We start from the raw sequence: 26,890 nt of genomic DNA on the forward strand, positions 1-26,890 counted from the left end.
ATATCATGTCATAAATTCAGGTGCTTTTGGAGATTGGCAGACACTTAGAAAAACAGGCTTAAAGTTATGGCTTCAGAGCTTTGTGAACACCAGGCTATGTCCTATTATGTGTCCTTTGCTGCTACTGCTACAGGATTGGAATAAAAATAATTAAATGAGTCTGCTGTTATTTTGCAAGTGCATTTTTAAATGTAAATATACTCAGAGAAATGTCTTTACCTGAGACCAGAGTTTTCTATATTTCTTATGTTATTCTTATGTTAAATCTGTTCAATTGACCTAGCCTAATGACTACTGCCTCTGCTTCCTATTCAGCAAATTAAACCTGCACCATACAAAATCAAACAACAGACCATTCCAAGTTGGGTTTTATGAATGGACAAGTGCTGGTACAGCAGGCATGTTTATGTATTTGCTCCCACATTTCTCTGGGAGTCTGAATTGTCCACATGCTATTGTTATGTGTGACTCTTTTGACCTGATATAGCTGGGTTGGTGCATAAATAGGGATGGCAGTTCTTCTCAGCACCTGAAGAAAGCCTACTTTTCCTTAGCACATTCCCAAGTCTCACTCAGTGGGCAACATACTACTGCCTGTGGCAAGGTAGCTGTTGTTGGGTTTGTAACTTAATGCAGTGGGAGGATTTTCCATCTCTCCCAGCCTGTTCTTGTGGAGGTTGGGTACAGCCTGGCCGCTGTCAGGAGCTGTGGGTCCTGTGGTCAGAGTTGTGGCAGTTGGCCTGTTAGTGTAGACATAAGACTAGAAATAAATTTTCTCCCCTACAGCTGATTCATGTCTGCCATTCCACTGAATACTAGATTTTATGAATGTCAATCAAGCTATGAAATAACCCCTGAACACTCTGGAAGCAGGCAAGTGGAGTAATCAGGTATGCATGCCTGAGTCACTGCATGCATGGAGTCATTTCAGTACCTATAATTGTACTTTAGGAGGGGAGCACCTGAGGGAAAGTCAGTAAGAAATTACAGTTATGTAGATGAATGTCAGGCTTTCATTTTAAATATGCAACACATTCAAAGCAAAGAGGTGCTGAATTGTTATATTAGAATGTCCAACACTCTCTGCTCGGTAGATGGGTATGGAAATTTTTTTTCAGTAGTTAATTGGTAAAAGGTTGGTATTTTTAAAGGAGGGGGAAGGGATTCAAATATAAAAGGGAATTATTTTAAAGGGACAGATGAGAAATGGAGAACTGAACCACAGGACTGAGAGATCCCAGGAGAGGAGTAGGAGTCAGTGTGGAGTATAGAAAGCTCAACAGGGAGAACAAGGGGAGAATGGATTTACGGACACTCTGTCTTTTTTTCCTGAGTGGTTTTTCTGGTTAGTGTTTCTGAGCTACCTTCCTCAGACTCTCCGGCAATGGTTGACAAACCTCTTGGCATTTGTAACCCTCATGTTGAAAATTACTGGTTTGCAACAAGAGGATAAGTGTTTAATGTTAACAGCAGCGCATTGCTTTTGTGTGGAGAAACCTAATCCAGATATCAAAACAATATTTGATCCTAAAGGAAGGACACTGGCATTCACTTTTATCTCACCTGCTTGCAGGTACTGCATTTCAGAACAGCGTTTGGATACAGCATGCGTGAAGCATATAGATTAAAGCATATTCCCAAGGCATAGTTTTCATCATGGCAATGTGAAGACTGATACCCAGAAGTGCTTCAATAAAGCAATACAAAATGTAGAATTATCTCTGTAGTCTGTCAGTGAAGTCTCTGCACTGGGAGAAATTTGATCTTTTGCCAAGAAGGTGCTTACGCTATAATTGTTTCCCAAACATTGAACTTTTGGGTGGGAATTCACCCTATTGATGTATTTTTATGCCAGACATTGCTTTACATTTGTAAAAGACAAACACCTGTATCCTTAACAAGTCTGGTTGCTTCTTCATTGCTCTTCCAGCCACTGCTGTGATCCCTCTGTTCCATGGCTTAAGAAAGACCATGAACAATGATTACACTTCAGAAACACAGGTAAGCAAATAAACAAGTACTCAGTGGAGGACAATGATACTTATTTCTTTAGCTATTATTTTTTTCTTCAGTGGCAATTTTATTCTATTCTAATTTTATAAACAGCTTGTAGTAATGATCAGAGACTTAGGATGTCCCATGAGCATTCTGCCTGTGTGAAGAATGTTCACTATCAGTCAAATGGTCAAAAATAAAAGGAAACCTTGTACTGATCCTCATGGATGGTACGTGGTGTGTTTGTAGGAGCAGCAGTGTATTTGCCATAACCAGAGCTGCTCTGAGGGAGCTGTGCCCATGCTTTCAGCCTGGGCAATCACATGGCTTCTGATAACTGTGTCATAAAGAAAGGTGTGTCCCTGCCCCTGTTGGAAAGTGGCCATGTATATATGTCACATTGTCAAAATCCACCTGCCCTGTCACCTAACTGCCACATGAGCAGGTACATGTGGAATGAGTCAGGCTGAGGGCTGTGTGTGTGTGTCCTGTTGTGAGGCCACGCAGTTTGCTCTGTCCTGTGGCCACTGCACAGTGTGTCCCATGGCTGGAGGTGGCACAGCTGTCCTGGAGGATGTGCCTCCACAGTCCCGCCGTGCACTTTTCTTGTGCTGTGGTTTTCCTTTAGGCTACAGACGAGCTGAAGGCACACAGTGGAAAGCCTGTGACACCTTTAGAAGAAATGGTTTGTTCAGATTGCCCAAGTGATCACCTGATTTGTGGCTTACTACCTCTCTGTGCTTCAGGGACACTGTGTGAGATGGTGTTAAGACTGAGCTGTGGCCTGGATGAACTGCTTGGCATGCTGTATTCAGCTCATGAGCTCACCACCCCTGCACTAAAAACACTCTGACTCACTAGCTAGAATTTCATCCATTAGTGTAATTAAAAAGTAAAAAGAAATAAAGCAAGGTAATGAGACTTCTTTAATAATCTCCATGGATATCTCTAAACCAGAAATATAGAAATAATTTAACTTTAGAATAAGTGGACTTTATTTAATTGAAGTTTCAGAAGTGACTGTGTTTTGAAAACTTAACAAGCTGGGTTTAACTAAACTCCAAATTCCAAAACAAAGGTCATGACTTGTTATCAAGCACATAGTCTCAACATTTTTACTCATGTTAGGAGTGCAAACAGATGTTTTGAAGGAGTAACACATTCAATCTGTTTTGTAAACAAGAAACTGAAAATGCCTGTCTGTTTTTGCCTTGTGTCTTCTGAGGAAGGAAGGCAGGCAGGCCAGCAAAGGGATATGTTCAGATTTTCCTGAAAGGTGGACCAACCATGAGCAGGAAAACCAAACTATATCTATTATTTCCTAGTCCCCCTGTCTCCTTCTTTTACCCTGTATTCTGCTGGGATACATAAGAAGCCTGCTTTTTATTGATTAAATCCCAAATGTGACTTTGTTCTTATGCAAAAAGGCTACAAGTGTATCAAAACCTGAAAACCATACACTTTATACTGATGTGTAGGTGCTGGACTCTCCTGATTTGATCTAAATCATGTTGGAAAATAATTTATTAGAAACTGGGAAAGACATACTTATTTAGTACACTTCAGCATGAAACCCCATCAGCTGACAGATTCACCTGGGAAACTGAGTAACACCCAGAGTCAGGCATTGGCTGGGAACTAGCACAGAGCCTGATTGATTGGAGGTTCTGACAAAGCTTCAGGCTGGTGGTGTCTCAAACTGTGGGTCCATTCAGAGGCTGAGAGGTGGCTGAGCTCTGGGACTCTGCCTCCTGTAACAGTAACTATAATAGGGATAAAGTGCTTGAAATCATGCAACTGCCTGCTTAAATGTAATTAGCCCTAGGAATGATTGGATGGGTTTACATGAAATAAAAATATCAAGAAATTTTGCATACAAAGTTCTTTTTTTTAATTTTATTGTAAAGCATACCTCTCTGGACTTCAAATTCTGCTTGGGTGGAAAGGCCAAAAGGCTGAGTGTTTTTTTAGGCTGTCCATTATTAGTTACTGGAATGGAAAGCCTTAGGGTGGGGAGCTGGCATGCTGACTTTCAGTCTCCTACTCCTGGCTACATGACTCTGCCTCTTCCCTTATGTGACTTAGCTGCCTGTATGCTGATTCAGCTCACTGAAGCAGCAGAGAAAATTACGCTTTTCTATTACATTCTTTAGATTAGTTTTTTGCCTCTTCAATAAGACAAATTAGTTCATTGAAAAGCAGAGCAAGACAAGAAAAAAGACCAGATGACTGAAAATTGTATGAGACAGTTTGGATGCCCCTCTTCTGATTGCTGAAAAACATTAGGTATACTCAGCTTGCCTTGTTTCAGGAATTGCCCTGTATGTATGACCTGTATGTTGATGTGGAGAAGATGTTTTTCATTGATTCTTCTGAAAACAGCCACATGCCTAACTACACATACGACTGTTCCTTTAGACCTCTCTTTCTGTGAGGACTGTCCAGATTAGCACAAATCCTTAGAGTACTGTATGGATGCAAAAGGGGATATGAGTTAAACAGGATTATTTTGACAAACGCGAACACAGAGCAGGTACATCTTCCTAACTCTACAGCATGATGGCTATCAGTGGTAACATTGACATTAAGTGGCAGAGAAACCTGATAATTTGTCTGAACTTCCACAGAAGATGGGATAATAAGTGATTTATTTGTATTTCTGCTCATTTAAAGTAGCATGCAAGTATGGCAAAGAGCTAACAAACTTTATTGATAATAACCTCTTCTCTAGCACAGGTAGTTCTTCAACTTTTTCTGTAGAAGTGGGATACCCTACAGCCAATGACTACAATGAAGGCTGAGGTGACAGCCTTAAGCTGTGGAGTCATTTAGAGAAAAGCAGTGGAACTGGCTGTAGTGCTGACAACTTAATTTCCACCCAATGGAAAATATCACTGACTTCCCCTCGTGTCTTTGAGCCAGGAAGAAATACCCAGAACAATGAGATTAGAAACAAATGGATCTACTGTTATGTTAGGAGTTGGAAAAACTTCATTTTTTCAGCATTTTAGGAAGAGGAATCAAAACATTTTTCAAGTTCTTTGCACGTTCAGTGTTGCATTGCTATGTACAGTTGATGCACATAAGCCTTTCCCAAATACTGTAGACGTTAACAACATCTCTCCAGCAACTGAAAGAGGATACAACTTTATCAAGAATGTCAAGCATTTGTAGAAGCAGATAGTTTGAAAACACACTAGCTTCACCTCGCCAGGTGGCTAAGTTTGCTTGATTGTGTTGACAGGAGAGTAAAGCAACAACAATGCACTACATAATTTGTTCCAGTTACCACATGGGACTGGTTGGTACTTGCTGAGCAGACTAGGCTGTTCCTGCACCTTTCCTCTCACTGGCTTTTATCTTCATTCATCCTATCTTCCCTTCTTTACAAATAGTAGAAATGGCCCCCTTATACACTCCTTTCCACCTCTCACTCTGCTCTGAAATACTATGACCTTGCAATGACTACAAAGCATTGTAGCTCAAGCATTACTGTCTGTCAATAAAATCAGAAAACTGGAGAAGCAGGAGCATAGCAGCAGGATGGGACATACAGATGAGTCTTAGGAAAGCTGTTCCCCAGGAAGTGGAACAAGAACTGTAACTCTGGGAGCTTGAAGGGAAAGAGGACCACAGCAATCTGACATAGGAGACACTGTTAATTGTGATGGAATTGCTGAAACAGTGGAAACAGCATCTATGCTTAGTGTCATGGAGAAAAAGGTGTCAGGGAACAGGTAAGCAGGTGAGGCAGGTGTGGCCACTCTCCTGTCTGCACCTCACCTCTTTTGGCCTGACTGTTACGTACGCAGGAGTGTGCACAACTTCCTTTACTGGAGTTGTCCAGGACAGCAGTGGAAGGACTGTGCCTTTATGCACAATGCCCCAACTCACGTTCAGAATAGGCACTTCCATTGCTATTGAGGGCCCAAATCTTTTTTGCCATTCTTGTTCATCCTCTGTCTTTGCATAGTTCTTGAATGCAAATAACAGTGTAGGACACTGCTGCTGAGGCTGTGGGCTCAGGGAGAGGTTAAGGGAGGGGAGATGAACTGAAACAGCAGTTATTACCACATCAAAATAATCGGAAGAAGAACAGATCGGCAAGTCAGTTAAGCTGATGGTGGAAGGATCCACACACCATGGAGGAAAAGGAGATGAAAGACAGAAAATTTGAGTGCTCATGCAAGGCAGTGGCTGTCAAAGTGAGTCCTGATATCCAAATCTTTTTCTGAGTCATTGTTGTCCTGGCTGACTGTCAGCAGGGAATGAGGTATTAATGTTGTAACTTCTTTTCAACTTCTGGTAATCTCATATCTTCTCTGTATTAGTAGGGTTTGTGTGCATGATGTAGAAGAGTGCTTAACAGCCAAGATCTTCCTTCATCTGCACTAGATTTTAAAAGGCGATGATCTTTTAATGATTTCCCAGTCTTCCTCAGCATATTGCTCACTGAACTGGGTCTTCTGCAGTAGTTATTGGATTTGGCTTGATTCCTGTTTCTAGCCTTTTTTTTTTCTTCCATTATTATTATTATTAGATTGCTTTTCAAAACAGTTCCAGAAGGTTCCTGCAGGCTTGTCCTTGCACTGTCTGGGCACTCTGAATGCAGTGAGCTGAGGCTCACTGATACTGGTGAGAATCAAACCCATTTATTTCTCTTGGGAGAAACACAAAGCCAAGTAATATATGTGTGAGGGGAAAGTGATAATGAGAGGAAGGACAAGAGTTTAAGTGGTGTGTGCTGACTTTGAATTGTAGGAAACATCTTGCATGGGTGGCATATGCATTTGGTGAAGTCTGTGCTTCCAAATGCTGTACCTACTTACGCATATCAACTCAGTGTAATCTTTTGTGGGGTTAATAGCAGTAAATGTTCAACTTAGATTTTCCAGATTGTCTGGAGGTTTAATTCTTTAAATCTCTTTGGGTAGAGGTGAAGCAAGTGCATAGCTTGGGCTGCGTGCTGTGACCAGGAACAGGATCTTGCTGGAATACACTAGCATGGGTGGCCTTCAGGAAGGAAGGCAGATGTTTATTGATATGAGGGGAGTGCAAGGGGGAATAGAGGGAAGTTTAAAAATTAACAGAAAAAGCCCTCAGCTTTATCACTCCAAATAAGACCTTTCAGCTGTGACTGTCAGTAAGAAAATCAAGAGCAGACCTGCTGCAAACCATGTCAAAAGCATACAAAGGGGAGTGATACTGGAGCGTCCTAAAGTCTGAGCAAAACAAGTTTGCCTGGCCAAAACTGCAGTACACTTGTACCACTAATATGCATAAAGTGAATGTAGCACAGCATTTTGCAACCTACCAGTGATGGTGGGTGCTTGGAGACACCTCTCAGGTGGACATGGGGTTGACCCTGGCAGCACTGCGTCCCTGGCAGTGAGGTGCCAGTTGGATACAGAACATCAGATCTTTGTTAAGTGCTGGCAGAAGCTAAAGGTGTGGAGAAGGAGGCTGACAAGGGCAAATCAGCACTAGGGAAGTTTTGCTCACTGGAGAGTACCATTAATATGTGAGAAACCAGAATACAGGCCCTGGGCAAGTTGGGCAGGACAGGCTTTATAGGGCCCAACAAGCTCACTTGCTGACATGGACTCCTTCAGAACTCTCCCTCCTCACAACCTTTTGCTGTTGCATCTGGTATCTTCATTTCACCCAGCACTGCCAGGTTTCTCCTGCTCCATGACTCAGTGCAGGTTGCCAATTGGAGCATTATCTGCTTGTGGGCTGTATTTGCTATGTTGGGGTTGCAGGGGAAAAAGTCCATGGATATGCATCTCCGAGTTAGGACTTCTGTGTGTTTCTTATTTTCCATGCATCCCATCCTATTTGCCAGTGTCCCATGCCACAGGCCACCTTTTCCCCCCACTGCTGTCAACGTCCTGCATTCCCTCTCCTACAGCCAGGGGCTCTGGGAGCTCCTCCAGCCCCTTTGGCTTCTCCAGCAGTGATGCTGTGCATCTCTCCTAGTGTCACCTCCCTAAGTACTCTCCTTTCTTTTCTCCCAACCTGCAGTGTAAGTTGTCTCTTCAAGGATGGGCAAGACTTGCAAAACAGATAGCCAGACAGGGTGAGGGAAATAGGGGATATTAATGACTTCCTTGAAGAACCCTGGAAGTTCATGGTAACATGGGAGGGTTGAAAAAAACAAATTTATGTCAGTGGATGTAGCCTCTGTTTTCTTGTTTCCTGTTGAAGCTTTCAGCCAGTAAGGATGAAGTCTTCCTCTAAAATCTGAGGATAGATCAGAAGTGATGTTGCAGCTTCACATACAAGACAGGAAGCAATTTACTGTTGAGCAAAGTACTAGGTCCTGCTTTCCTTGCCTAAGATGTTTTGAATTTTTTTTTATGTAGCTGACACATGCTCTTTACTTGCACTCAGCTCTTAAAATTGGCTACTTTCCATTTCACATAGAGCTATTATTAGCAGAAGCTTGGGAGCAGATCAAATTTGATACACCATGAAAAATTGTGCAAATCCTTATTTTTCTGTGTAGGAAAGCTGAGGCACAGAGAGGCTCAATGCTAAAGGTTAAGTAGTGAATTGTGTACCAGAACTAAAATTAAACATGAATTTCTCATTTCAGGTTTCCTGCTTGCCTTCTAGTTCATAGTTGTTTTCCAGTGCTGGTAAATCCAGTGAGGTGGTTTTGGCTGTTTAAATCTAAGGTGTATGTGTTTTCTGTCATTGCCTCATCCTGTCATATTTACCAAAACTGAGTTACTTGGACTACTCACAACCTGCAAACATTGATATAAGATTGTTGTGGTTGCAAATCTCATGGAAATTATGTCCTTGTGCACACAATTTTGCAGGATGCTTTTTAGTCATTTGCAGGCTGCAACTTTTTATTTCAATATATAATAAGCATCTCGAATAAAAAGGTCTTCTACAGCTAAGTGTATTACAAGGAATCTGTGTTCTTAGCAGAAAAGAGACACTATCCAAAACAATTATACTGGAATCTAGGACAAATAAGACTTAGAGAATAATACTTAAAATAATGTATCACGTAAATTAAACATACTGGAAATGCATGTACAGTTTCTAACCCTAGATAGAAAATGTATTTCAGTCAGCTGAAATGTTGACAAATATAATCATTGTGATGAAATTTCTTGTGGGCTATTTGTCCTTAATTTCAAATAGTTTAATCCAAATTTTCATTTTTGGAATGGAACTTTCATATAGTGTCTGTGATACTGTTTGCAATCAAGTCCTGCAATTGTAATGTCAATCTCAATAATATCTCTCAATCTCAGATAACATTATCTGGGAGTTTGTAAGTCTGTATGTAAGTGTCCTGTACTTGATTTTGCTGAAGCTTCAGGACAGTGTTTAGGCACGTATTTAAACACTCTAAAATACTGAATAGACATCACTGTCAATATGGTGTTATAAACAGTTTTTTGGAATGTATGTTGGTTTCTTTATGAGGCATTTTGTGCTATGCATACACCCTGTATTTCTAGTAAGAGATAGCATCTAAGAAAAGCTTCCTTAATGCAATGAGAATATTATTGGGTAGGTATTAAAGAACCTCTCTTCTAGTTCACAGAAATTAGATGTAAGAAATAAAAGTTAGTTATTTCTCACAAAAGAGGTTTGTAAAATAAAATTTTCTAGTACATTAGGACAGAATTCAGGTGGTTAGTAATATAATGTATTTAGCAGAAACCCCTTGTGGATTTATTTCTTCTGAAAATCCACAGTTTTCTCATTACCATAACTGCATAATTCCCATGTACAATTCTCAGTGCTGCACCATGAACACTTAATCAGTTTTCAATTCTCCAGGTATACAATGGTAGTGTGTGGTGTCTGAGCAATGAGATCACTATAATGTCCTTCAGAAAGTCAGCTTGGGTGTCAACTCATGCTATAATTTAGATTCTACAAAAGAATCATTTTACAGAATGGAAAATTCAGATGTCCAAGTCTCATTGACTTCCAGAAAAAGGTTGTGAATGTGACTTTCTTTTGTGCTTCTTTACAAACCTGAGTGGGGTGTGGAGTTTATGTACTTTTGCTTTCTTTCCCCCTTGCTCATATGATCTCTTTCTGGCATTAATCAGAACAATTGTTCTCACGTGGGCTGGTCCTGAAGGGTGGTGAGTTGTTAATGGTGTGGTGCATGTCATCTGCTCTAAACCATATACAGTATTCTGGGGTAACTGGGGATAAGTCCTCTGAAGTTGCTTTCCTGTTATCCTCTCTGTTTTATGAAATGGGCAGCTTCCTGAGCCTGTCCAAATAAACAGAATTGAAAAAGAAAAAATCTTGTTTTGATGTCTGGGTGTTGGAGATGTATGTACTAGTGCTTGTTTTTCTTTCCCTGGGCATGATGAAACGGTACATTGTAGCTGCCTTATTTTTCTTGGCTATGCTCCGTAGTTTCTCTTATGTGGATGCAAAATAATAAAAAAGAATTTGAGCCACATCATATGTGGAAGCTTTTAGTTTAAAATGTGTCCCAGTGCACAGATTGCACCACACAGTTGAAAAAGAATTACAACTAGTTTAGTTGTTTTGATATAAGGTTTACAGGAATCAGTCTTACACTGAGTTTTCCTTGAGGTCTTACATACCTTTTTGTCTTCCTTTCAGGCCTTGTTTTCACTCCAGTTGCTTTTGTTGAACCAATATTCAGTTCAACATAGAAAGGATTTGATCAACACACTTGACAAAGAGCTGCTGAAGGAACAGGCCTCCTGGGTCAGCTTCAGTGTTGGATCTCAGATGTATGATTTGGATCAGTGTTGGAGAACCTGTACTTGTGTGGTTATGTCAGGCTTTCTTATCTTTTTAAGTGTCATTCTTTGTATTTCTTAAGTGTCTCTGACAACTTAAGCCAATGCTCCTGGCTTCCCATTTGTGTCCATTCAGGGCTTCTTCCATTGTGCTGTCAGATCTGTTTGGGCACTTGCACACTTAGCAAGAATCAGAACGGATCTACCTGAAAATAACCATTTATGTTGCTGGGTTGCTTTACAGAGAGATCAGCTCTCTAATGAAGTTCATCGCTTGATTGCTCAAACATTCTGGTTGGCAGAACAAAGAGGAATCCAAATGGAGAAGTTGTTCCCCCCATGTGAAATAGTGCTGTTGCCAGACAGGAAACCCGTGTTACTGCTTGTATTATATATTCTGCATCTGATGGAGCAAAGACATATCTTGCTGTCCTTTACCCAGAGCATTGTTGCTCAATGTTGGCTAAAGGGAAAAGAATCCTGGTTTCTATTTTTAAGAATTACATTTCGCTTGCTCCCCTGAAGAACCTTGGGGACTTTTTCACAATCCCTTAAATGAAAGATGAAGTGATATCCAAGAAATTCAAACTTCCTGCATTTGCTTTTAGCAGAATTCAGCTACAGGTGATGATGAAGCAGCTGAGGTGCTGCAGGATAATACTGATGAATCTGCTTTGATGCAGTTTCTGAATTTTATGGCAAGTGATATCATGCTAAATGGCCATATTCTCCATTATTCCTTTGTTTTTCTTGTCCTGCTATTTTTTTTTCCCACATTAGGCAGAACTGAAGGCCTAATAGGCTTTTGACACTGAAGGACATTTAAAGCTGTAGGTTTGCTTTCTCTCTGTTCCATAATCATTATTGGAACTGAAGAAGTGGGTAGATAAAGAGAATCATCCAACATCAGAATTATATTTAATCATTCTGGTCTGTGGATAAGAGTTTAAAGATGTGATTAGAGTTTGAAATTACAGAAAGGGAAAAGAATAGAAGATGCATTTTAGTCGCTTATAATAAATGGAATAAGATTGTCTCAAATTTGATTTCATTTATTGCTCATCAGATAAGGTAGGAGTATTTGACTTGATTTAAATAACATTTTTCCTTTTTTTTGGAAATGAACATTTCTGAAATGTATATATTCAGCTGCACAAATTTTATGTACAGATCTCTCTTCCCATGTCAGCCTGATCTCTGTTGAAAATGTAGACTTAAGATATGACAAGTAAAACTATCATCCTTGAAGTACAGTTTCTTCCAGGCATGAGATATGAGTCATGGTTGGACTCTGTAATCTCAGACGTCTTTTTCAACTTTAATGATTATATGGTACCAGAGGAGCATTATTTTTTATATATTGTACTTGACATACAAAACCTCCTGGATTTATTTTACTTGAACATTTTTAGACACTTCTATGTTTGACTGACTAAGAAAAAATATCTATGCAGGTGACTCAGCTGTATATCTATTTATAGTCCATTAATTGTGGCATTCATATGTAATTTTTAAACAGCTGTTCTTTAGTGACTTCACAAGGACATGCACTTAACACTAGATACCTTTGCAGTTGCGTATACTACATCTGTTCATACTGTCATTGCACAAATGTGGGTCTCATATTCTTGGAAGGGTTTGGCATTTTCACTGTGAGGATCCCATGCTCTGAATTTCTCAATGTAATGCACTGGCTTCTCAGACAAACTGGAAAGGGAGAAAAGTGTTTCATGCACAAGCTGTCAGATGTAATTTTGTTCGTATTAACCATGAAATGACACCTTATTTTTGTGATTTATTTTTTTAAGGAATGAGTGGACTTCAGTTTTTTGTTCCCTTTTAATACCAGAACTACTATGAGTCTATTCACAAGCCTGAGTAAACATGCAGTTTTAAGAAAAATAGTGGCTGCCTAAGGTTATTCACGCTGTTGAGAATGAATTTGAGGCAGTTCTGACTTTCTTTATATCATGGCACTGGATTTTTTAATGTTCAATTTATGGTTCCCTATACTCCCAGCTTTTGTTTTTCAGAATTTTTGTCCACTATGTATTTGTGCAATTAGTTCTTCTTGAGTGTAGTACTTTGAACTTACCATTTCTGAATTGCATCTTATGTTTTTTCAAGGCCATTTTGAAGTCTGTTTATTGCCACTGTGGTGCTTGCAACACTGCTCAGCTTGTTTTCATTTGCAAGGTGTTCTTGCTACATTAGCAGCCAAGAGAGTAATGGAAACAGAGTAAGATGCATGCACTTGTCTAACAGGAACTCTATGTAAGTACTCTTAATGTATGAAATTACTTAGAGGAACCTAGAGAAAATTACTCTTTGAATAATTTTCCGACTTGGTCAGCATACAATATCTGTCCCTTGACAATAGTCACATGCTTGATTGTGAACATATTGTGTGAGACAGAGTCAAAAAGTCTTATTAAAGCAATAACTCTGTCATCCTCCAAGGTATCTCCTGCAGCCACAAGCAATTTTACCTTCTAACCATCTTAAGAAAGAAAGATTTCCTGTGTGCTTGTTTATCAGTTCAGCAGGCTATCTATTGAAAATAGAAGTGTTGTCAGAAGTAGGGTTTGCTAGAATGAACAGAATATAAGGATTTCTTCAAAGAAAGACATATTTTTGTTTTATGAAAAAAAAAAAAAAAAAAAAAAGGGAACCAGTCAAATAATTGGGGAAATAAAATTCTTCTGTACAACTTAACATGCCTTCAAGGCTGGTGGTGCCTTAAAATCCAGATTTCTCCTGCAACTACATACTTTGAATTTCGAGGTTTCTAAGAAGAGGATACTGGTTGTTTCCTAAGAAACTGAAAGGAAGTTAGAGCTTTAATTAGTGCCTGGATTACAGGATGTAACAAGTAAAGACTCAGTAACCATAAATTCCCTGCTTCAGAGGCATCTTGGAAGATCTTTGAATATAGTTCATAAAAACTGCCAGAATTTTATTTTTCCTGCTTTGCGGGTTGTTTTTTAATTTCAGTTTGTAGAAGTAGTATATATTCAGTATGTCTGATATCATGTAACTATGTAAGGACTAACTAACTTCAATACAAAACCTACTAATTAATATACTAATTAAAACCTACTAAATATAACCTGCAATACAGATTAAGCCATGTATTGTCAGTGTCAACATATTTTCCCCAGTTTAAAAGAGACATATCTGTTATTTCTCTCCTTGTATGTTGATCTCTCTTCTATGTATGTTGATCTCTCTTCTATGTATGTTGATCTCTCTTCTAGCTTAGTTGCAGCAGTAAATGACATTGTGAAAAACTGTCTGTTGTAAACAAAATCTCTTCATGATAACAAGCTGTTTGAGTTCCTACCTCAGCACAAATACTATGACTCATTTCCATTTATTTATTTATTTATTTATTATAAACACCTCTATAGGGTCATGCTGATAGACTCACAGTTAACTCTTTGTGACTTTACTTTTCATGAGTTAAAAGACATTTTGAACATTTGTTGTACATTGAGAGCATTAGATCCTTGTGTCTCTTTCCCTTCCACTGAAAATTCTTTGCCAGAAGACCTTGATTTGATACTGCAGCAGTGCAGGATCATGGGTTTGCTCTTACAAAACCCAGCAAGATCTGTTTCACAGAATAGTTTTGATTTCTGCAAAGCTTGTTTGACAGTAAAATTAGAGGTCGCTTAAGGTTGTTGCTGTATTGGTGCAGCACAGTGATAGATCATTTGCAACATTTCCTTGGAGTAAGACTAAGTTTTAGAACTACAGTTAACTTGAATAGAATAAAACTATCAAAAGTCTTCAAAGCATAACCTGTGATGAAAGATGATGAGAGAAGGTTTACTTAGCTTGGAGAAGAAAAGACTGAGGAGAAATGTAATAGTCATCCAGCATGTGAAAAGTCACTTCAAAGAAGGAGAGGCATGAGCCTTTGCTTGTGTCATTCTTCCTGGCTTTTGAATGCAGTCTAGCTGGGTCACCATAGACTTACATTATTTCTAGTGGTACTATGAAGTTATTTGAAGCGTGTCTGTCCCTGAGCTAGTGGAACAATTGGAGAGCGCATTGATGTAGGAAAGTACTGCAGCTGTACCCATAAGGTGTATGTTCAGGTGCAAGTTCCCTGATTGTCCAGCTTGTACTAGAACTCATTTGATGGCTTTCTGTTGGAGAGATTGCAGAACTGCTGAAATTTTGCACAGCTGATCAGTAGTAATCTTCTTTATTCCTAAAATAAAGAACGAGGCAGCAGAGGGGGACTGATAACCCTTGCAAGTGCAGGGTGAGGAGAATCTTCCTGTTGGGAGCTACCCTCTGATACTTTCTTTTCCTCAGGTTCCAGGAGGGAAGAGTCATATATCTCTACTTTAGCCTGCTGGCCCTCATTCAGTGATCTAGCAGTTTTTATTGTGGTTAAAAATTCTGAGACAGTAGGTAAATTACAGAACACTGTAGAACTTACACTCTGGATCTCTGTTTACTGCTATTTCTCCTTATGAGCCCTGAGGAGTCCCAGAGTTAGAAGCCACATAGCTACAATAGTATGTTCAAAGTTAGCAAGGCTGGATTTTTTTTTTTGTTTGATTTTTGGCTTTTTTTTTTTTTTTTTTTTTTTTTACTATTTTAAACCATATATATTTAAAAGAATATTCTAAATGTTCTGAGAGAACTTGAGCATTTTTTGTTTTTCAACTCAGCATTCATTTCCAAAGTATCTGCACTCTGAAATCTGCAATCACCAATCACCATCATGTTGCCCGTGTATTTAACCCAGTAGGGCATCTGACTGATTAGTCCTTTGGTAGATGTTCAGCATTATGCCAGCATTTCAGATCTGCAGGGTTTAGGACAGGGGAAGCCTTCTCTTATTAGATATATTTACAGAATGAAGCAGTCAGCCTTTCTTAAAATCCCAAATAATTGTCATGCAGTGGAAAAGTTGCAATTCTGTATATATATTGTAGGCTATTTTTGGTGTTCACACATCTGCAGTAGATTCAGGTCTGGCTTCCCAGCAAGCTTAATACCACACAGCAGCTCAAATTAATGGTCCTGCCTGCAATGGATTGATGAGTTTTCAAGTGGGTGATCCAGTTGTTCTGAGTTAGCCCCTGGCTGGATGAGTGCTACAGGTGACAAGAAGGCAGGAGCAGGCATGGAAGGAGGAGCCAAAGCCACCTTTGGAGGGCACAGTGCACAGCTCGTCACGGTGGCTGAGTGTGAAACTTCAGGTTCAGGACCAGGCTTAGGTCAGACAGCAGGATCTTTGCCAGTACCACACGTTTTGACCAGTTTCTGCCTTGCACTGGCTGTGCTGTTTGTCCCATTTACCCAACACCTGTGAATTGTTTCTTTCATAAGATCATAGGAACTTGCCTCCCTCATATTTTTCAAGTTCCCATTACCTAGCCTGGATGAGTGAATGTCTTTACTGTCTTTCTTCTCTTTGCTTTTGGATTGACTTCTCTGTCAGCCTTGAAGAATTATGTTTTTTTTCCAGTAACACATTCTCTTTCCCCTTTCTAGTTCTCATGTACTATAACATGCCATATTGATCGAAGATGTCTCAAATTGTCTTCTCTGTCAGCATATTAGGAAACTTTTTTCTTGCTTTTGCATTTAGCAGTTCTTGTAGAGAAAGATTAGAGCATTAAGTAAAAGGCAAGAGTAGTGGATCATTTTCTCTAGTTTCGTGCAAACTGTGTCCACTCATGGATGTTTTAAAAACTGTCTTGAGCTGGATTTTCTGATTGTCTCTGCTGACAGGAATCATCTTAATTACAAGTGACTCTGGGGACTAAGGTTCCACAGGTATCTATTGTTAGACTGGGCAATTGCATTAAGAAATCACCCAAAGTGGAAGTAACTGGAGGGAACCTGAGAGGCGATTTATTTATTTGTTGCTACTTCAATAATTTTCTTATTGTGTATACAGTTACAACAAACAAGTTGCACTGCCTATGCAAGCTGAAGAGGACAGCTTTAGGGCCCATTGCACTGTAACTCCATTAACACATCCATGAGCTAAGCCAGTCTTGGACAGAGTGAGTCCTGTGTCCCTGTTCTCAGGCACCATCTCACACTCTGGAGTGTGTACACATGGAGTGAAATAGGTGGAAGATGCATCCCTTGAGAAGTGACTTGAGCAAAACAAAGGCAAAATCTATTTTTCATCTGCATAAGTTCCTCAGTCCTGTTAATTGTAAAGCTGCAAAATACATCTGTGTCTGCCAAAAGGAAATGGAGATGTGGGATGGGTGAGAGTGGACCCATGAGATGAGGGACTACCTCTCTCAAAGACAGAGCCAACTGATCCTAAAACAATCCTTTGTTAACTGATGAATTAAGGCAAGTGATGGCAGGTCTGTTTAAGATGTTCCTAAGCAACCTCTGAACACCAGCCCCATCTTTCAGGCAAGTTACTGTAGTTCCTTTCAGCTGCTGCTTGTGCAGCTGTGAACTGATCCAGATGAAAAAAACCAGGGTTTAGATGGGGATTGAAGAGTTCAGTCAGTTTGAAGCCTGTTTGTCCTGGGAGTTCCTAAATGTCTGCTCTCATGAAGAAGGGAACAGGACCAGACTGGTGGTGGTGGGAAGAGGGTGGGAGTTGTTTAGGCTGGCATTGGCACTAGAGAAAGGAATCAGCAAACTGAAGGAAACATGCAGTTGTTCACATGAGGAGGGCAGTTATTATTGTTATAAACACTCTGTTTGGTTTTGTTTTTTAAACAATTGGCTTAAAATTCTGTCTCTTGAAATGAAAGGATTTCCTTTTTCCAGTGTGAAAGCCAAGCATTCATTCATATGTTCTGTTTCATAAATCACATTTTCAGTGACTGGGTTTGTCTTTACTATTTTTAATTTTCTTCTGTAGCTGCTGTGTTTCTCTTGACTCTACTTAGTCATATATGAGTCTTATTTTTTTTTTTCTACTTTGTTTAATTCACTGGAGTGTATGATCTGTTCTGTTTCATCCTTGCACTAGAATGATTGGATTCTCTTAGAGGGTGAAAAAAAAACAAACCCAGAAAAAAAGCTATGATTTGGGAAGTGAGGTTTATGCTATAATGTTTGGCTCTTTACATGTGTGAAATTCTCATTGCTAGTAATGGACACACCTTAATGTACATACTTCCATATATAATGGAAGAAATAGACTGGAATCAGATAAAAGAATAGTGTCCTAATTACTGTTCTCAGTAAGTGTTTCTCTATAGCAGATAATGCAACTGGGTTTTTTTGGGGAGGTTTTTTTATTGTTTTTGTCAGGATGGCTGTAATGACTTGCCATATGACCATTCGCCTTGCAGTGGTAGAAGAGGAATTAGGGTTGAGACTTCCTGGTCCCCACACCTTGATTTACACCTCTCCGTCTTTAAGCATATTTCTAGTCTCTCTCTTGGAGTTATCTTGCTTACCTATTGAGGCAGCTGGTTAAAATGACAGAATGTGAATGCTGGGAGTAATGGGGAATGTTTACTGTCCAATGGGATACAAGTGCCCTTAATCAATGTACTTACACTTGTTAAACAGAAAGTGATTTTACTTTGAACATCCTCTGTGGGGGATTGGCTTTCACATACTGCATAATTCTGGTAAGCTGAGCAGTTTCCTGTAACAGTGAAGAAGCCCAGATCAGCTTCCATTCCTCTGACACCATTCAATGTGGATCCATCATGTAACACACTCTTGCCTATCATGAGACCTATCCATGCAAAATAGATGTCTGATGTAACCATATACTGCTTTGAGCTACACAGAACTGGTGTCACACTCTGAAGTCATCATTATTTTCAGAAGGCTTTACTTGTTTAGCCTTTGCTTGCCTAACCTTTCAAAAATAGGCTTATATTAATAATGTTATAGTAGGCATTTTATGTTGAAATAAATTCCTACTATACTGGCATTTTTGTTCATCAAATAGATGTCCACCATGAGGAGGAATAGAACACAGTGCACACTAACTTTAGAGAAGAGATTCTTAGTTTTAAATTATTCACCAAAATTCTCTTTGTTTCTGCCAGTATCAAATAGCCTTTAAGTAGTAAATGAATCCTGAGTGGATCTAAAGTAAAACCTGTCAAGTGATCAGTAATTGAATTCAAAATCTTCATCAAGAGGAGGATTCCAGCAAAAATGAAGGAAGTCTTCCTTCATTTGTCAGTCTTTATAACTGAGACTGAAGCAGAGTTATAAATTAGATTTTTCCTCTGGTGGGAGCTATTCATGGTGGGTTTGTTTGTGGTGGCATGGCGTTATCCCTGGTATTGGTGTTTTTTTCATGCTCAGTTACTCAGACTTCTTGTGCCGCTGATTTTAATTTCATAAGGAGGTACAATGGCATAAGAAGTTGTCTCTGCTGGCACAATGAGAAACGTTTTATGAATGGCTTATGACAAAGATACACTTTTATAGCAACTAGAGAGGCTATGAAATTAACAACTGATCACATCACTTTTCAATTAGTCTCCACTATGACAGGAATATTACTGCTTGGCTTTGCTGATGAGGGAAGACTCAGCTTCCAGGAGAGATTCTACCATCAGATCCTATCTTCATTACCTGCTAATTCTGTATTTAACCTGGGTTTTCCACTTCCACATGGGATGTAGTGTTGAATCTAAAGCAGCTATCAGAGCCACGCATGAAAGCGCTGTCATGAGCTGCTTTGGTGGCTTTTTATCAGCTGTTAGTGCCAGATGTCATCACTGAAGGCAGGTACTCACACAGAACAGTAACGAGTCTTTTAGCATCTGCCCACAATGAGTGCCTCTGGGCACTGGTTTCAATACACTGCTTACCTGTGCTGGCTCACTCTTTGCATCATTGGCCTGAAAGGGGACACATAGAACCTTGGTGTCTAGTATCCCAACCTGCCTACAGTCTCCTAATTTTAATTCATCTCTACATTTTAAGCAGCAGAGGGCCCTCGGAATTCCAAAAATATTCATAGAAATTGCTTGACTGCAGGAGCACATCAGATGCCTTGTGTCAGTCTGAACAGAAGAGAGCAAAACCTGCTTTTTAGTAATGAAGGAGGAGCACCAAGCATCAAGCTGCTGCTGTTTTACCAGACGATTGGGGATTCTGAAGATCAGTGTAGGAGATAAAGAGGCTGAGCAGATAGTGGCTGGAAATAGAATGGTAAAAAAATCCAGTGATGAAATGGAATTCTCTGGTCTCCCCTGGGTGCATGGGGCAAAGGTAAAGGTCCCCATGTTGAACATGACATCTTCAGTGACCAGTCCACTTAGGCAGCCATCAAAGGAACACAGAGAAGGACAGCGGGAGGTAGGTGGCCTTCCCCTGCCTTGGAAAAAACTTAGCTTTGATATACAAGATGTATGTCACACAAAGACTATGAGCAGCACAGATTAGGGTTTAATCTCTCAGGGCAAAAAAATGGAAACAGTTGTGTTTATTCCTGTTTCAAAGGACAGTTTGAAACATAAAGTGTTTGCCAGATTCTGCACCTGGGATGGGGCATCCATGGATGTATGGGCAGACTGGGGAATGAGAGGCTGGAGAGCAGTGCCAGGGAAAGGGAGCTGGGGATCCTTAGTATGGCAAGTTGAACATGAGCCAGCAGTGCCCTGGCAGCCAGGAGGCACCAGACAACCTGGGGTGTCCTAGGGGCGTCAGGTAAGGGAGGGGATTGTCCCCTCTACTCTGCACTTGGGCAGCCTCACCTCAAGTGCTTTTTGGGTGCCACAGTATAAAAAAGATGTTAAACTATTGGAAAGTGTTCAGAGGAGAGCTACAATGATGGTGAAGGGCCTTAAGGGGAAATTGTGTGAGGAGCAGTTGAGGTCACTTGGTCTGTTCAGCCTGGAGGAGACTGGGGGGAGACCTCATCACAATCTGCAACTTCCTCACAAGAGGAAGTGGAGGGGCAGACACTGATCTCTTCACTTTCATGACCAGTGACAGGACTTGAGGAAACAGCATAAAGCTGAATCAGGGGAGGTTTAGTTTGGATATTAGAAAAAGGTTCTTCACGCGGAGGGTGGCTGGAAGAGGACACTGGAAAAGGCTCCTCAGGTAAGTGGTCACAGCACCAACCTGAGTCCACAAAGTGTTTGGACAACATTCTCAGGCACCTGGTGTGACTCTTGGGGATATCCTGTACAAGGCTGGGAGCTGGACTTCAGTGATCCTTGTAAGTCCCTTCCAGCTCAGGTTATTTTATGATTGTATGATCTTGAAAGTTTGCCCTTGGTGTTCTGTTTGGAAACTGCATTATTGCTCATTTGCCAGTGATCCTTCCATTTTTTTCTTCCTTCATCCTGATTACATTGCTCAGACTGTTTTGTTCAGTTATGAGCTGGGAAGGAAGGCAAGTAGAATTTTAGCATTGAGTAGATTTTCCATGTAACCACAGTTAAAGCTCTCAGTTGGTAGAGTGGCTCTGCTGGGATTATATATGCTACTTCACTCAACTAACTTCTGGGTTCCCTTTTGCTTCATGCTTCAAAATAGCTTGCAAATGGAAAAAAAAATTAGGAAATCTAGGACTTCACAGCAGGTCAATTAGTTGGTCTTTTCAAAATAGGAAGCATTTATATACAGATGTAAAACACTGTGTCCACTTCTTGATCAAATCTAAATTGCCAGGCGCCTGCATGCTTCCCTATGTGTTTAAATCACTTGCCTATTTGCACAGCCTGTAGGTCCTCACATATCAGGGTATTGCCTAGGTGACTTAATTTCTTTCTGGAGAGGAACAAGACAGAATTTTTCACTTGCTTAGACATCTGGACAATGATTCTATTGTAAGAATAGCATCTCTTGTGACCCTCAATAGTTTGCTGTCTGTGTCCTGTCACTTGGCTCCTTCAGTTCAAGGTTCAAGAGAAAGATTTCAGTGGTACAAATGGAACCTCACACATTTTAAATTGCTTTTTTTTTTTTCCCTTTGATTTTAATATGTAAGAGTCAGATATCATAGTACAGTACAGCAGATCTAAAGGTCACCATCACATGCAAAAGCCAGTTTCCTTTCTTCCTCTCTCCCCTCTTTCTACTCTTCCTCCTGTCATCAACTGCACAATTCTCCCCTTGTCTTCCTTGGCTGTCCTCTTGCCCTTGGTAGGGCAGTTCATCTCACTGGACACACAAACCCCCTCATTCAACACAAGCAAGTAAATATTCTTCTGAGGATTTAGTGAGCCAGAGCAGCTCAAGCTGCCAAGCCACTCAAGAGATGGAACAGGAGTGCACAGAAAGGAATGGTGGAGGAGGCAGCCCACTCCTTGTAGCAGCAAGATCTGGCTTTTAGATCTGGCCAGCTGCAAAGTGAAACCTTACCTGAATGAAAACTTGCAGAAGTCTGAGAAGGGCACAGCATGGCCACTGCTGCTATGTCTTCTACTAATTGACCACCCCACCTCCTTTACTCCAACAACTGTTTTGAATAATCAGAAGTTAATTTTAACTCTAAATTACTTCTCTAAGGATAAGTTCCCCTAAGAATAATTCTCAGCAGACAGAAGATTAATGGCAGAATGAGTAAACAACAGGAGCTGGTGGACCTAAAAAAGAGCAAAGATGGGACTAATGTGTCTTCTAGTCCCTAGGAGTGGATCCTTCTCTCTATTATATTTACACATACTTTGACCAAGTTAGGCAGCTACTTTTTTAACGTCAAGGGTTTTCAGTGCACATGGAAAAAAGGAGACTGTTTATTTTTGTATCATGCATGTAAGTATTGTATCTATATACAAGGCAGCAACCCCAGTGCCCCGTGCCACAGCCCAAGCTTATGACTTTGTCCTACTTTTCAGCCTTTCTGAGTATATTAGAAAAAAATTATTCCTTACCATCTTTGCTCTGGCAGCTGCATGGCTTGCTGAAGCTATGTACAGCATGGGCAGGTGTGAAACATGACAGATGTGTTAACATTTGAGAGTGTGGCCATACTGTGGAAGGGTGGGCTGCCACGTGTGGATAACTCTGGTTAATTACCTCTGGCATTGATAAAAAAGCTAAGACAAGGGGTTTTGTTTTGCACTGCACAGCACAGTACGTGTGCTGTCCTGGTACATTATTTCTCTGCCTGGAAATTGGTGCTGCGAGAATAAATCATTTGTGAAGCTACTATACTGTAGACTTACTGACTCTTCATGGTGAGCTACCAAAGGGATGAGTACAGTCAAAGTCAACCTTCCATACAGAGGTATCTCTTCCTCTCTGGAAGTGGGAGAAGAAATGCACAATTGGAAGGTGTTTGTATTGAAATGTGTCCCTGCCACGCTGCTGATGTCCTTGGTGTTTCTGTGAGCAGACAGATTTCAACACATTCATGTATCAAAACAAAAAGTGCTTGTTTAAGTTGAAATCAGCTGCATTTTATGATCTTGTACAGCACTACTCTGCTTCCAGCCTGATGTCCTTGGAGGATATTGCTGTAGGCATATTTTAACTGCAGGCATCTCTCCTCCACTAGATTCTCAGCAGACAGGGATTAGGATGCAGTACTTGGCTGAAGCTGTCCTGCTGACAGATCGCAGTGACCTTGCTGTGACTTCTGCTCTGATCTCACTGGCACTATTGGAATTTGACAACTAGAACATGAGATACTGGCTCCATTATGCCACTAATTAGTATCCAGAGCATTGTGTTCCTGACTCCTTCACCATCTGATGTAGGTGGCAGATAGTTCTGATTTATCTTTGCCATGTGATTTAGAAGGCTTAAGTCTCTATCATCAGCTAGTTGATGCCCTTATCCTTTCATGTGGCTGTCTTTATCATATGCAGGTGTAGAGCTTGACACAGGCTTGTATTGTAAGCATGTTTGGTCTCCTTATTGCTGGGTCTTCTTCTAGAATCAAAGGGGTAAAATACAATAAATAGTTTTCCATCTCATGCATCTCTAGAGTTATATCTTAAAATATTTTCTCTATTTTTCAAATGTACAACAACATATTAGTTTATTTCTCCAAGATAATTCAATTTTGGACTGCATAGCTTGATTTTATTTTTATCTAGCAGTGGAAGGTAAGACACAGAAAAAAATCATATTCCTATCCAAAATACTTCCGAGTTTGCTTTGAATGACACTTTTTTTGTCTTTAAATTATTTATTTTGTCAAAAAATCACAGCACTGGATGAAAATATGAACAAACTGAAACAGAAAGCAGCTCCACGTGGCATGATGTCTATAACACCTTTATTCCTCATGGAAAAAAAAAAAAAGACAGTAGTTTTCCAAAGTCCGGTTTTGTCAGTCCTACTAGTTGGAATTTCATGCTGTTAACTTAATCATTAAGGAAGTTTATGACCGTGAAGAATATGACTTGCAAATGCATTGGTATCAAGGGGGGACAAATCTGGCCCAGAGGGAGCACAGGGATTTGTTGTTAGCAAAAAACTACTTGACACAATTAACAGAAAAATAAGTTGTGGATTTAAGTACTGCAGCTCTGCCGGATGAAAGTAAAAGTTATTTATTTCTGTCACTCGTAAGGTACTAACGGTTTAATTTGCTAGGAACTTGAGCATTGTCAAAGTGGCTTTTACCTTGCAGGATCCTGGCTCCCCAGGTGGAATTCACAACCTGCTGTTAGACCCTGTAGCTCCATGGCAACCTGTGGAAAAGCAGGTGTCTCAGTCTGCAGCTACATAAAATATCATATATTAAGTGCCAAATTACACAGCAGGTCTGAACCCCACTTATTTTTCTTGGTTTATCTTTGGCTGTGGGGGTATGCCTAGGCTAAATGAGAATCTATCCTCTTTTTAGATGACCAGTGTTGCCCAAAGGTTAGAGCATGGACAGATTGTGGATGACTGGGGACAACTCCCTGCTGGGGAGTCTCTTCCTCATCCTCAATTCAAGAACTGTTTTACATTAGGCTGCCCACATGACACAGTCCTCCACCTGAAGGGTCTGAATTCTTGTGTGGACACAAGAATTTCCAAATCTCAGAAGCACGGTAAGGACAAGTGATAGGAGAGCTTTCAGGAGAGCAGAGAAATGCTCAGCATAGGTATGAATGCAACTCACATCCCTGAACTGGTTTATTGTAACTGTGCCAGGTTTGTCCATTCTCTGAACAGGTAGTAGGTGGCAAAATATAGAAGAGAACTTCTGATCATATTGACAAGGTGAATTAAAGATTTGTAAACTATACTGGTGAGGCTACTCCAGAATGTAGGTCCAAAAAGAATGTTAAAGAGTTTAATGCACAAGACATATAAAAGGACAAGCTCTCACTTTTACACTTGCATCTCACTGATTATTTTTAAATTGCCTACAAAACCTGACAAGCAGATCTGAGCAAGCAGATAGCTTTTATTGGGAAACACTGAAGATTGATTTCTTGGATTTTATAGGCTCTCTTTTTGAGTACAGATGCATAAAATTGAAGTTTGATTTATCTCTTAAATAAAGATGTGGTAGATATCTGCTGGCAAAAATCTTGTCTTTTCCTTGACCTTAGTAACATGACCTACACTGGGGATAGAAACTCCCACATCAGAGGTTATCATCTGTTGAGTACAGCAGTTACAATGTTTCAGCGGTTCACAATGCTTTTTATAGTAGTCATACAGCTGAATTGAAAGCTTTAGGCAACTATATTGATGATGATAATGATGATAAACTACTGCCCAGTAGTTTGGTGACTTAAGGAAGAGTTTTACATGCACTTTACCTATTTGTTTTTCTTGGATTTTCTAGATGAGATTGAAGAGCATGTCAATCACTTTGCTGCTTTCCTAAAACAACTAGTTGCTTTATGAGTTTTTGTTATTGTTGCTCCTTGAAACAAACTTAGGGATTTTTATGGTCCACTTTTCTTTGTGTCCAAACTCCTCCTGAGGTATCTGTTGATTTCTCATAGCATTTTACTTGGCATTTCCCATGTCATTGTAAGCATTGGTAACATAGAAGAGAGAGAAGTTTTGGGTTTTTTTGTTTGTTTTACAAAGGAAGAGTCTAAGTCAAGAGACAGTTGCTGAAATAATTATAAATTGAAGGATTCTTTCCCAGACAGTCCTGCAAAATAGTGTGCAGTTTGACCTATCAGCACAAGGTGGCCTGATTTATTTTCTTAGGTGTTGGTTAGATTTCTTTTCAAGAGCTTAGACTTCCTAGAGACTGGGACCTTAGGCTGTGGTTCCACAGTCTGAGGCATTTTGTGGCAGTGACAGATAACAGGGTTTTCTGATTCCTTCTCCTTGCCTCCATGTACTCTTTCCTTCCCCCGCACTGCAAGGACCTAGCCCCTCAGGCAGCCAATGCAGAAGTCATGAGCCAGATCAAGGAACTAATCCATTGTGAAAATTAACCTTTGCTTTTGTTTTTAACTCCAACTGGCTCTTTTTTTGGAGTTTACAGTAGGGTTTCAGGAGTGCTGGTACAGGTGTGCTGTTTCACAATAAAGTTGTGAAGGACCTGCTTGGCCTTCAATGGGAGATGAAGATGGAACTCTAGCATGGGATATTTTTGCTGAAAATTGGTTACTGTGGAACTATAGTTTCAAGTTTCCCATCTTCCCTAGCAAGAGCAGAGCCCATTTCTTGCTTCCTTGCTGCCTCCTTGGGTTTACATAAAAGGCACCCTGCACTATTACTCTTGAACCATCTTTTTTTCAATAAGACCACCCTAAGAGCATTCTAGGTTCACACTGTGAGCAGATTAGAGTTTTTTATTCCACTATTGACCACTAAGGTATTGAAAACATGCTGGTTATTCCCTAGTTCCTATCTTCAGGTGTTGCTGAAACAGTAATTTTTATTGAATTGCTTAAGCATAGCATGGCCAAAGGTTGAGAAGTTGTAAAACCACAAATGGCTAAAAATTCTCCAACCTAGAGACATGTTTGAGAAGTGATAAACCTATCATCAATAGCTTTGCAGGTGGAATGACAGACTCTGTTAATCATTGTAAATATTCTGCTCTGAAGAGTTCAGATACTGTCACCAAGGAGTGTTCCAGTCCACCTCTCATTAGGATGAGGAAACTGCCCTACTTCAGAGGACTGGTGCCAAACTTTCAAGGTAAAACCAGTTAGCCTGCATTGCAGGGGTGTGGGCCTTTTCCTACACTCTTATGAGGAGAGCAAACCAAAGGTGATTCTGGCTTAAACAGGAGTTTCTACAGACCCAATCATAATCCCACAATCCAGGGGAGAATC

The 26,890-nt window shown here is 40.2% G+C and overlaps 1 long non-coding RNA gene across 3 annotated transcripts in view; it reads left to right on the forward strand.

Annotated features, from left to right (window-relative positions):
- The first annotated feature begins 1,497 nt into the window (after window positions 1-1,497).
- LOC310908058 overlaps window positions 1,498-26,890 on the forward strand; it is a 58,926-nt gene continuing 33,533 nt past the window's right edge. For 2 of the 3 annotated variants that reach the window (XR_014589771.1, XR_014589772.1), the window contains exons 1-2: window positions 1,498-1,573; window positions 1,931-2,001. This is a non-coding gene — a long non-coding RNA (uncharacterized lncRNA). Of the gene's footprint in view, window positions 1,574-1,930; window positions 2,002-26,676; window positions 26,754-26,890 lie in introns of those variants that run through there. The other variant, XR_014589773.1, reaches the window with a different exon arrangement.

This window comes from Zosterops lateralis (assembly GCF_965231275.1).
Source record: "Zosterops lateralis genome assembly, chromosome: 4".
Classification (NCBI taxonomy): Eukaryota; Metazoa; Chordata; class Aves; order Passeriformes; family Zosteropidae; genus Zosterops; species Zosterops lateralis.